The 9,153-nt window shown below is 42.9% G+C and overlaps 1 non-coding gene across 1 annotated transcript; it reads right to left on the bottom strand.

Moving 5' to 3' along the window:
• Positions 1–1,298: 1,298 nt before the first annotated feature.
• Positions 1,299–1,490, bottom strand: LOC119927707. The gene has a single exon (XR_005450685.1). It is a non-coding gene; the product is annotated as a U2 spliceosomal RNA (small nuclear RNA).
• Between the last annotated feature and the right edge of the window lie 7,663 nt (positions 1,491–9,153).

Here is a 9,153-nt window from a genome sequence, read left to right as displayed (position 1 = left end):
TGGACTAAATGTCTTTTTAGAAAAATGATCCAGGCAGCAGAGTGAATTATAGGCTGGAATGGGTAGAGACAGGAGGTTGGGAGGGCAGCATGGAGGCTGATACAGTAATCAAGGTGGGATAAGATAATTCATTCATTCAGTTGTATTTATTGAATGCTTACTGTGTGCAAAACATTGTACTAAGTGCTTGAGAGAGTCCAATATAAGAATGAACAGACACATTCCTGCCCATAAAGCACTCACGAGCTAGAGGGGGAGACAGACATAAATATAAATAAATACATAAATAAATAATTACTTAAATTACAGATATATACAGATATATACATATGTGCTGTGGGGATGGGAGGGATGATGAATGCCAAATCTAGTAAAAGCGGTGCAGAAGGGAGTGGGAGAAGAGGAGAGGAGCGCTTAGTCAGGGAAGGCTTCTTGGAGGAGATGTGCCTTCAATAAGGTTTTGAAGTGAAGGAGAACAATTTTCTTTCTGATATGAGGGGGGAAGGCATTCCAGGACAGAGGTAGGATGTGGGCGAGAGGTTGGCAGTGAGAAAGATGAGATCGAGGTACAGTGAGAAAGTAAACATTAGAGAAACAAAGTGTGTGGGCTGGGCTGTGGTAGGAGAGTAGCGAGGTGAGGTAGAAGGGGCAAGTTAATTGAGTGCTTTAAAGCAAATGGTGAGGAGAAATGAAGATAAGTGCTTGGATTAGCATAGTAGCAGTTTGGAGGGAGGGGAAAGAGTAGATTTAAATGATGTTATAAAGGTTGAACCAACAGGATTTAGTGACCAGTTGAATATGTGGGTTGAATGAGAGAGGCAAGTCATGGATAATGCCAAGGTTATGGGCTTGTGGGACAGGAAGGATGGCGATGCTATCTGCAGTGATGGGAGGACAGGGGTTTAGGTGGGAAGATAAGAGCTAATACCAATGAACAAATGAGCTCTCAATAAATAAACAACAGCTCTAAGTGGTAAAGTAAGTTTTACCACTAACAGGACATGCTTTACACTGAGTCATCCATATTGTCTTGGCTGGTAATAATAATAGTGGTATTTGTTAAGCACTTACTATGTGCCAAGCACTGTTCTAAGCACTTGGGGGGATACAAGGTGATCAGGTTGTCCTATGTGGGGCTCACAGTCTTAATCCCCATTTTACAGATGAGGTAACTGAGGCACAGAGAAGTTAAGTGACTTGCCCAAAGTCACACAGCAGACAAGTGGTGGAGCCAGGATTAGAACCCATGACCTCTGACTCCCAAGCCAGGGCTCTTTCCACTGAGCCATGCTGATTCTTAGAAAAGCACCCGCCCTGGAAACACTGCAACACCAGGCCGATGCGTGGAGGGGATGGAGCAAGCTCCCAACCCACCTCCCTACTCCAAAATGTCACTTAATATAGCATACTCACATCAAGGACATATCAGATATTAAACTGATAAGAACAGATAATACACTTGATCTTAGCCAAAAGGCCGAGGCTGGTACTCCTTTACCTACTTGTAGGCATTGTACAATGGCTGGTAGGGAGAATGGATGCAGTCTGTGGCCACAGAACCAAATATCTTTGAGACCTCAACATCAGCAGACAATACTGTGCTCTTGACCATTTCAGCCATCAATGAATGTGTTACATTGGTTTTGGCAAGAGTCGAAGGTAAAGGGGAGTCCTTTCCATTTTTTCGCTGAAGTCAAGAGAAAAGCAATAAGCAAATACTGGACCAGACTTCCAGATAGAAGCAACAATGTTTTAAGTATCATGTACTATCAATGGAAGAGAAAGTTCTGATACAACAGAAGGATGCTTATTAAGAGCTGTTAACGGAGCAAATAAAACTTTTTCTCTCCTTAAATATTCAGAATCAGTGTGAATTTGCTTATTTTCGTTTAAATTCATACTGTTTCAAAATACAAAAAAAAGTAATTCTGGGAAACATGGTTATGTTTTTCTTTGTGTGCCAGTCCTAGTTTTCGTGCTGAACTATGAATTGAATTAATTATCTAAAAGCATCGTGACAGAGAAAAATGCAGATTAAAGTGGGGTTTTTAAGTGGATGAGAATATCCATTTTTATTCTGATGCAAAACATGGGGGAAGTGAACAAAAACAATGGATTGTTTTGAATATTTGAATACACAGGTTAGAGAAACAGAGAATGAGAGCCACCATGGGTAATCATTTCATTTTTATTTAACAACATTGACAAGGGCAGCCTAAGGGAATCGTTCTTTCCAGATGCCAACTCAATGCTGCTGGAGGAAAATAAGAAGACTGTTTTGCTTCTTATGACCATACTTTGAGATTGGAAGAGGAATCCTAAGGAAAATAATATTTTTTGCTAATATTTAAAGATGCAGTTTTGGAAAATGTGAAGTTTTCTCTCATTAAAAAAGATCCAGCAGAAAACCTAGGAGAAATGGACAGAGGAATAAGAATCCATAGACAGGTGTTCTCTCTCAAAATTATGTTTTTGCTTTTGTTTTAACCTACAGATTATGTTAGTAAACCTCAAGTCACCAGTTCCATTCACAATCAAGGTTCACCATGACCACCCAAATAGTCCACATAGGTTTCTTCCCTTTGGAAAAAGAAAATCATCCCAGTGTCTTTTTATGGTGAAAGTGAGTGCCACCCACAGCAATAGTGTAAAACAGTGGGGAGGGCATAGCATTGTCTGTTAGCACAAAGGGAGATCAATTTTATTAAGCAACATCACCTAAGAACCTATTCTACATTAAACCGTAGGGCAGGGTCACCAACAGGATAGGCTAGCAATGCAGTTAGCTCACTAGCATTGAGTTAATGCTCATTCATTCAACATTCATTCATATTTACTGAATGCTTACTGTGTGCAGAGCACTGTACTGTTTGGGAGAGCAAAATATAACAATAAACAGACACATTCCCTGCCTACAGTGAACTTACAACCTAGAGGGATAGACAGACATAAATATAAATAAATAAATTACAGATATGGACATAAGTGCTTGTGGGGCTGGGAGAGCAAAACAGAGGGAGTGGGAGAAGAGTAAAGGAGAGCCTAGTTAGGGAGAGCTTTTTGGAGGAGATGTTCCTTCAATAAGGCTTTGAAGTGGGGAAGAGGAATTATCTATCAGATAAGAGGAGGGAGGATGTTCCAGGCCAGAAGCAGGTCAGCCAGATCAAGGTACGGCTAGAAGGTTAGCATTAGAGGAGCTAAGTGTGTGCGCTGGGTTGCAGTAAGAGAGTAGAGAGGTGAGATAGGAGGGGCCAAGGTGATTGAGTGATTTGAAGCCAATAGTGAGGAGTTTCTGTTTGATGTGGAGGTGGAAACTATAAGACATGAGACCCCCAAAGATCTCGTTCCACCTCCAACATGTTTACAAACCTCCAGTGGTTATCCGTTACCTCTCCGCATCAAGCTGAAGGTCCTAATAATTGGTTTTAAGGCTCTCCCCAACTACTCCCCTCCCTTTCCCACATCAATTCTTTCATCCTTTGCAACCATCTCTCAAACAGGGACTGCCTACTTGCTCCCAAAATATGCCCCCTCAACCCATCTATGACCTCATCTCTTTTCACCTTCTAAAAACACTTGTGCCTACTCTTCTTCCCTTCCTGATCACCAGCCACTCACTCTGTAATGACTCCTTCCCCTATGCTTTCAAATATCCCTATCCTGTAAAAAATATTCTCTGACCCCACTGCACCACTTAGCTAGTGACCCATCTTCGGCCTCCATATTTCTCTCTAGACGTCTTGAAATGCATTTATAATCTCATTGTTTCCTTTTCCAACCCTCTAATTCAATTTTTGACATGACAATCTGGTTTATGGCCCCTTAACTCCACCAAAACAACTCTCTCCAAGGTTACAAGTGACCTCATCTCACCTTATGTGTCTGGCACCAGTCCCCACTCTCCCATTTATATTTTAGACTGTGAGCCCCAGGAAGGACAGAAACCATGTTTAATTCCCACTTGTGCAGGGTACTGTATTAAGCACTTGGGAGAGTTCAGTATAGCAATAAACAAATACATTACCACCCACAACAAGCTTACAGTCTTGTCTTAGACCTCTGGCTGCCTTCAACACTGTATATTATTCATTCAATCGTATTTATTGAGCACTTACTGTGTGCAGAGCACTGTACTAAGCACTTGGGAAGTTCAAGTTGGCAACATATAGAGACGATCCATACCCAATAGTAGGCTCACAGTCTAGAAGGGGGAGACAGAGAACAAAACAAAACATATTAACAAAATAAAATAAATAGAATAAATATGTACAAATAAAATAAATAAATAAATAGAGTAATAAATACGTACAAACATATATATATATATATACATATATATATATATATATACAGGTGCTGTGGGGAGGGGAAGGAGGTAAGGCGGGGGGGATGGGGAGGGGGAGGAGGGGAAGAGGAAGGAGGGGGCTCAGTCTTGGAAGGCCTCCTACCATCTCCTGGAAAACACTATCTAATCCTGGCTTTTCTGACACAATTCTCTCCTGGTTTTTGTCTTACCTCTTTGGCCAATCCTTTTCAGTTTTCTTCTCCAGCTCTTCCTCTGCCTCCCACTCCCTAACTGAAGGTTTTCCTCAAGGTACTTTTCTGGGCTCTGTTTCCTTTTTAATTTATATTCACTCTTTGGGGAGCCCATCTGCTCTCACGACTTCAACTACTACCTCTAAGCAGATGGCTCTCAATTCTCACTATACCTGCCTCTTACCTTATCTTACCTTATCTGCACTGTTGTGTTTCCTCCCACCACCAGGACATTCTTACTTGAATCTTCTGTTAAATCCTCAAACTCAGTATGTCCAAAACTGAGCACCTCATCTTCCCTCACAGTTCTACTCTGCCAACTGATTTCCCATCATATGCAACACCAGCAACCATTCTGTCTCTCATGCCTGTAAACCTGGCATTATTCTTGACTTCTCCCTGTCTACTAACTCCCCAATTCAATCTCTTCCATATCCTCTCAAGGTGTCCTCCACAACATTTCCAGGTTATACTCCTTCATCTCCATCCTAACAGCCACTATGTTGGTCCAGACACTTGACATATGCCGGTTTGAGTATTTCATAAGTCTCCTCACCAATATTTCTGTCTCTAATTTCTCCCTTCTCCAACTGATACTACTGTATCATTTTTCTAACCAACTAATCAATCAATTAATGATATTTATTGAACACCCACTAAAGGGCACTGTACTAAACACATAGGAGAGTACAGTACAACAAAGTTGGTTGTTGCATTTCCTCCTCACAAGGAGCTTAAGGTAGAGAGAGAGAGAGACAGATATTAAAATACACTGCAGGTATGTACAAAAGTGCTGCAGGGCTGAGAGTTGAGGGTAGTTATGGGGTTTAGAACAGAATGGCAAAGTGGATGGGACAGGGCCCTGGAAGTCAGAGGTCATGGGTTCTAATCCTGGTTCCACCACTTGTCTGCTGTATGGCTTTATGACCAAGTCACTTAATTTCTATGTGCCTTAGTTACGTCATCTGTAAAATGGGGATTAAGACTGTGAGCCCCATGCAGGACAGGGACTGTGTCCAATCCAATTTGCTGATCTCCACCCCAGCGCTTAGTACAGTGCCTGGCACATAGTAAACACTTAACATGTACTAAAATTATTATTATTATTACAGATCCAAGTGCATAGGTCAGTCAGTCTTATTTATTGAGCACTTACTGTGTGCAGAGCACTGTACCAGGTGCTTGTGAAAGTACAGTGTAACTGTATAACAGGCACATTTCCTGCACACAATGAGCTTACAGTCTAGAGGTGATGCAGAAGGGAGAGGGAGCAGGACAAATGAGGGTTTACTAGGTGAAGGTGAAAAAACTACTAGATGAAAAAACCCTCTCTTGACCCCACCTCCCCTTCTAGTTATCGGCCTATCTCCCTCCTGCCCTTCCTTTCCAAACTCCTAGAATGAGTCATCTACACCCACTGCCTCAAATTCCTCAACGCCAACTCTCTCCTTGACCCCCTCCAATCTGGCTTTCGTCCCCTATACTCCACCAAAACTGCCTTATCAAAGGTCACCAATGACCTCCTTCTTGTCAAATCCAACGGCTTCTACTCTATCCTAATCCTCCTCGACCTCTCAGCTGTCTTCAATACTGTGGATCACCCCCTTCTCCTCAACACGCTATCCAACCTTGGTTTCACAGACTCCATTCTCTCCTGGTTCTCCTCTTATCTCTCCGGTCATTCATTCTCAGTCTCCTTTCCTGGCTCCTCCTCTCCCTCCCATCCCCTTACTTTAGGGGTTCCTCAATGGTCATTTCTTGGTCCCCTTCTATTCTCTATCTATACTCACTCCCTTGGTGACCTCATTCACTCCTGCAGCTTCAACTATCATCTCTACGCTGATGACACCCAAATCTACATCTCTGCCCCTGCTCTCTCTCCCTCCCTTCAGGCTCATATCTCCTCCTGCCTTCAGGACATCTCCATCTGGATGTCTGCCCGCCATCTAAAACTCAGTATGTCCAAAACTGAACTCCTTATCTTCCCTCCCAAACCCCGCCCTCTCCTTGACTTTCCCGTCACTGTAGACGACACTACAGTCTTTCCCATCTCACAAGCCCGCAACCCTGGTTCAATCTCTCATCCTATCGTGACTGGATTACTGCATCAGCCTTCTCTCTGATCTCCCATCCTCCTGTCTCTCCCGTCTTCAATCTATACTTCACTCTGCTGCTAGGATTATCTTTGTGCAGAAATGCTCTGGGCATGTTACTCCCCACCTCAAAAATCTCCAGTGGCTGCCTGTCAACCTACGAATCAAGCAAAAACTCCTCACTCTCAGCTTCAAGGCTTTCCATTACCTCGCCCCTCCTACCTCAATTCCCTTCTCTCCTTCTACATCCCAGCCTGCACCCTCTGAACCTCTGCCACTAACCTCCTCATTGTACTTCATTCTCACCTGTCCCACCGTCGACCCCTGGCCCGTGTCTTTCCCCTGTCCTGGAATGCCCTCCCTCCAAACACCAGCCAAGCTAGCTCTCTTTCTCCCTTCAAAGCCCTACTGAGAGCTCACCTCCTCCAGGAGGCCTTCCCAGACTGAGCCCCCTTTTTCCTCTCCTCCTCCCCATCTCCCCTGCCCTACCTCCTTCACCTTCCCACAGCACTTGTATACATATGTACAGATTTATTACTCTATATTACTTGTACATACTTGCTATTCTATTTATTTTGTTAATGATGTGCATATAGCTTTAATTCTATTTGTTCTGATGATTTTGACACTTGTCTACATGTTTTGTTTCGTTGTCTGTCTTCCCCTTCTAGACTGTGAGCCCATGTTAGGTAGGGACCGTCTCTATATGTTGCTGACTTGTCCTTCCCAAGCACTTAGTACTGTGCTCTGCACACAGTAAGTGCTCAATAAATATGATTGAATGCATGAATGAATGAATGAAGGCCTTTTGGAGGAGATGTGATTTTAATAAGGCTTTGAAGGTGGGGAGAGTGGCGGTCTGTTGTAAATAATAATGGTAATATGTAGTCTGTTTATATTAATGTCTGTCTCCCCCTATCTAGACTGTAAGCTCATTGTGGGCAGGGAATGTGTTTATTATTGTATTGTACTCTCCCAGTGCTTAATATAGTGCTCTGCACACAGTAAGCACTCAATAAATACGATTGAATGAATTGAATGAATAATGGTAATAATGTTTGTTAAATGCTTGCTATGTGCCAACCACTGTACTAAGTGCTGGGGTAGACACAAGATAATCAGGTCTCACATGGGGCTCACAGTCTTATTAGGAAGGAGACCAGGCATTGAATTCCTGTTTTGCAGATAAGGGACCTGAGGCACAGAGAAGTGAAGTGGTGTGCTCCAAGTCACACAGCAGGTATGTGGTGGAACTGGAATTAGAACCCAGGTCCATGATCTTTCCCCTAGGCCATGCTGATTCCTTCTGTTTGAAATGCGAGAGAGTTCCAGGGGAGAGGGAGGGCACGGGAAAGGGGTCAGCAGAGAGATAGACGAGATGGAGGTACAGTGTATAAGTTGGGTTGTAGTAGTAATCAGTGAGATAAGGTAGGAAGGGTGAGTTGATTGAGTGCTTTTAAGGCAATGGTAAGTAGTTTCTAATTGATGTAGAGGTCAATGGGCAACCACCATAGATTCCTGAATGGGGAGATGCAGAATGACATTTTACACATATCTATCACCCCACATGTTACAAACCTCCAGTGGTTATCCATTACCTCTCCGCATCAAGCTGAAGGTCCTAATAATTGGTTTTAAGGGTCTCCCCAACTATACACCAGTTGATACTCTTTGTGACCTTCAAGCTAACCTTCTCTCTATGTCTCCTTCTTGTTTTCCCTGCTAACATTTTGCTCAAGTCTTAGGTAAATTTTCCAATGTCGATCAGTTTCCAACAATCTTATATCAGATAATTAAACAATATTAGTACTGGATCAGAAGACCCTTAAAGAAAATCCAGCCAAAAACAGTCTTTTCCTTTCCTAGCATTTTCCTGTAGAACTGCTTGAAAGTTAAAATAATAATAGTAATACTAATTATGGTATTTGTTAAGCACTCTCTATGTGCCAAATATTGTTCTAAGCACTGGAAAAATGTTGGTATTTGTTATGCACTGACTATGTTCCAAGTACTGTTTTAAGCATTGGGCAGATAGAGGTTGTACCACGTGGGGCTCACAGTCTTAATCCCTATTTTACAGATGAGGTAACTGAGGTAGAGAGAGTGACTTTCCCAAAGTCACACAGCTGATAAGTGGAGGAGCCGGGATTAGAACCCACGACCTCTGCCTCCCAAGCACCTGGGCTCTTTCCACTAAGCCACACGTTTCTGAGGTTACTCAGCCTGACCCAACGTGGAGCAGGATTACTCTATTTCTCTCTGCATGGCTATGAGCTCCCCATATACTCTCCAACATCTACTCACCTGGGCCCTGACTTATTTTTCACCTTGACATTCTTTACCAGGAAGACTTGAACTGTTCATCTCCTTTCAAATTTAGTCCTTTCCCTAAAACCAGCCCTTACTCTCAATTTCTGAGCCCATTTGAGTTCAGTCCCTGGCAGTGTCACCATTAGAGTTGCTAGTCATGCGATTTAATACTGGGTAGTCTGATTTACAGCTGTCCAGATATGGAACTGGACAC

The sequence above is a fragment of the Tachyglossus aculeatus genome, chromosome 4 (genome assembly GCF_015852505.1).
Source record: "Tachyglossus aculeatus isolate mTacAcu1 chromosome 4, mTacAcu1.pri, whole genome shotgun sequence".
Lineage (NCBI taxonomy): Eukaryota > Metazoa > Chordata > Mammalia > Monotremata > Tachyglossidae > Tachyglossus > Tachyglossus aculeatus.
Note: the sequence above shows the minus strand (reverse complement) of the source record. Positions and strands in the feature narration are given on the sequence as shown.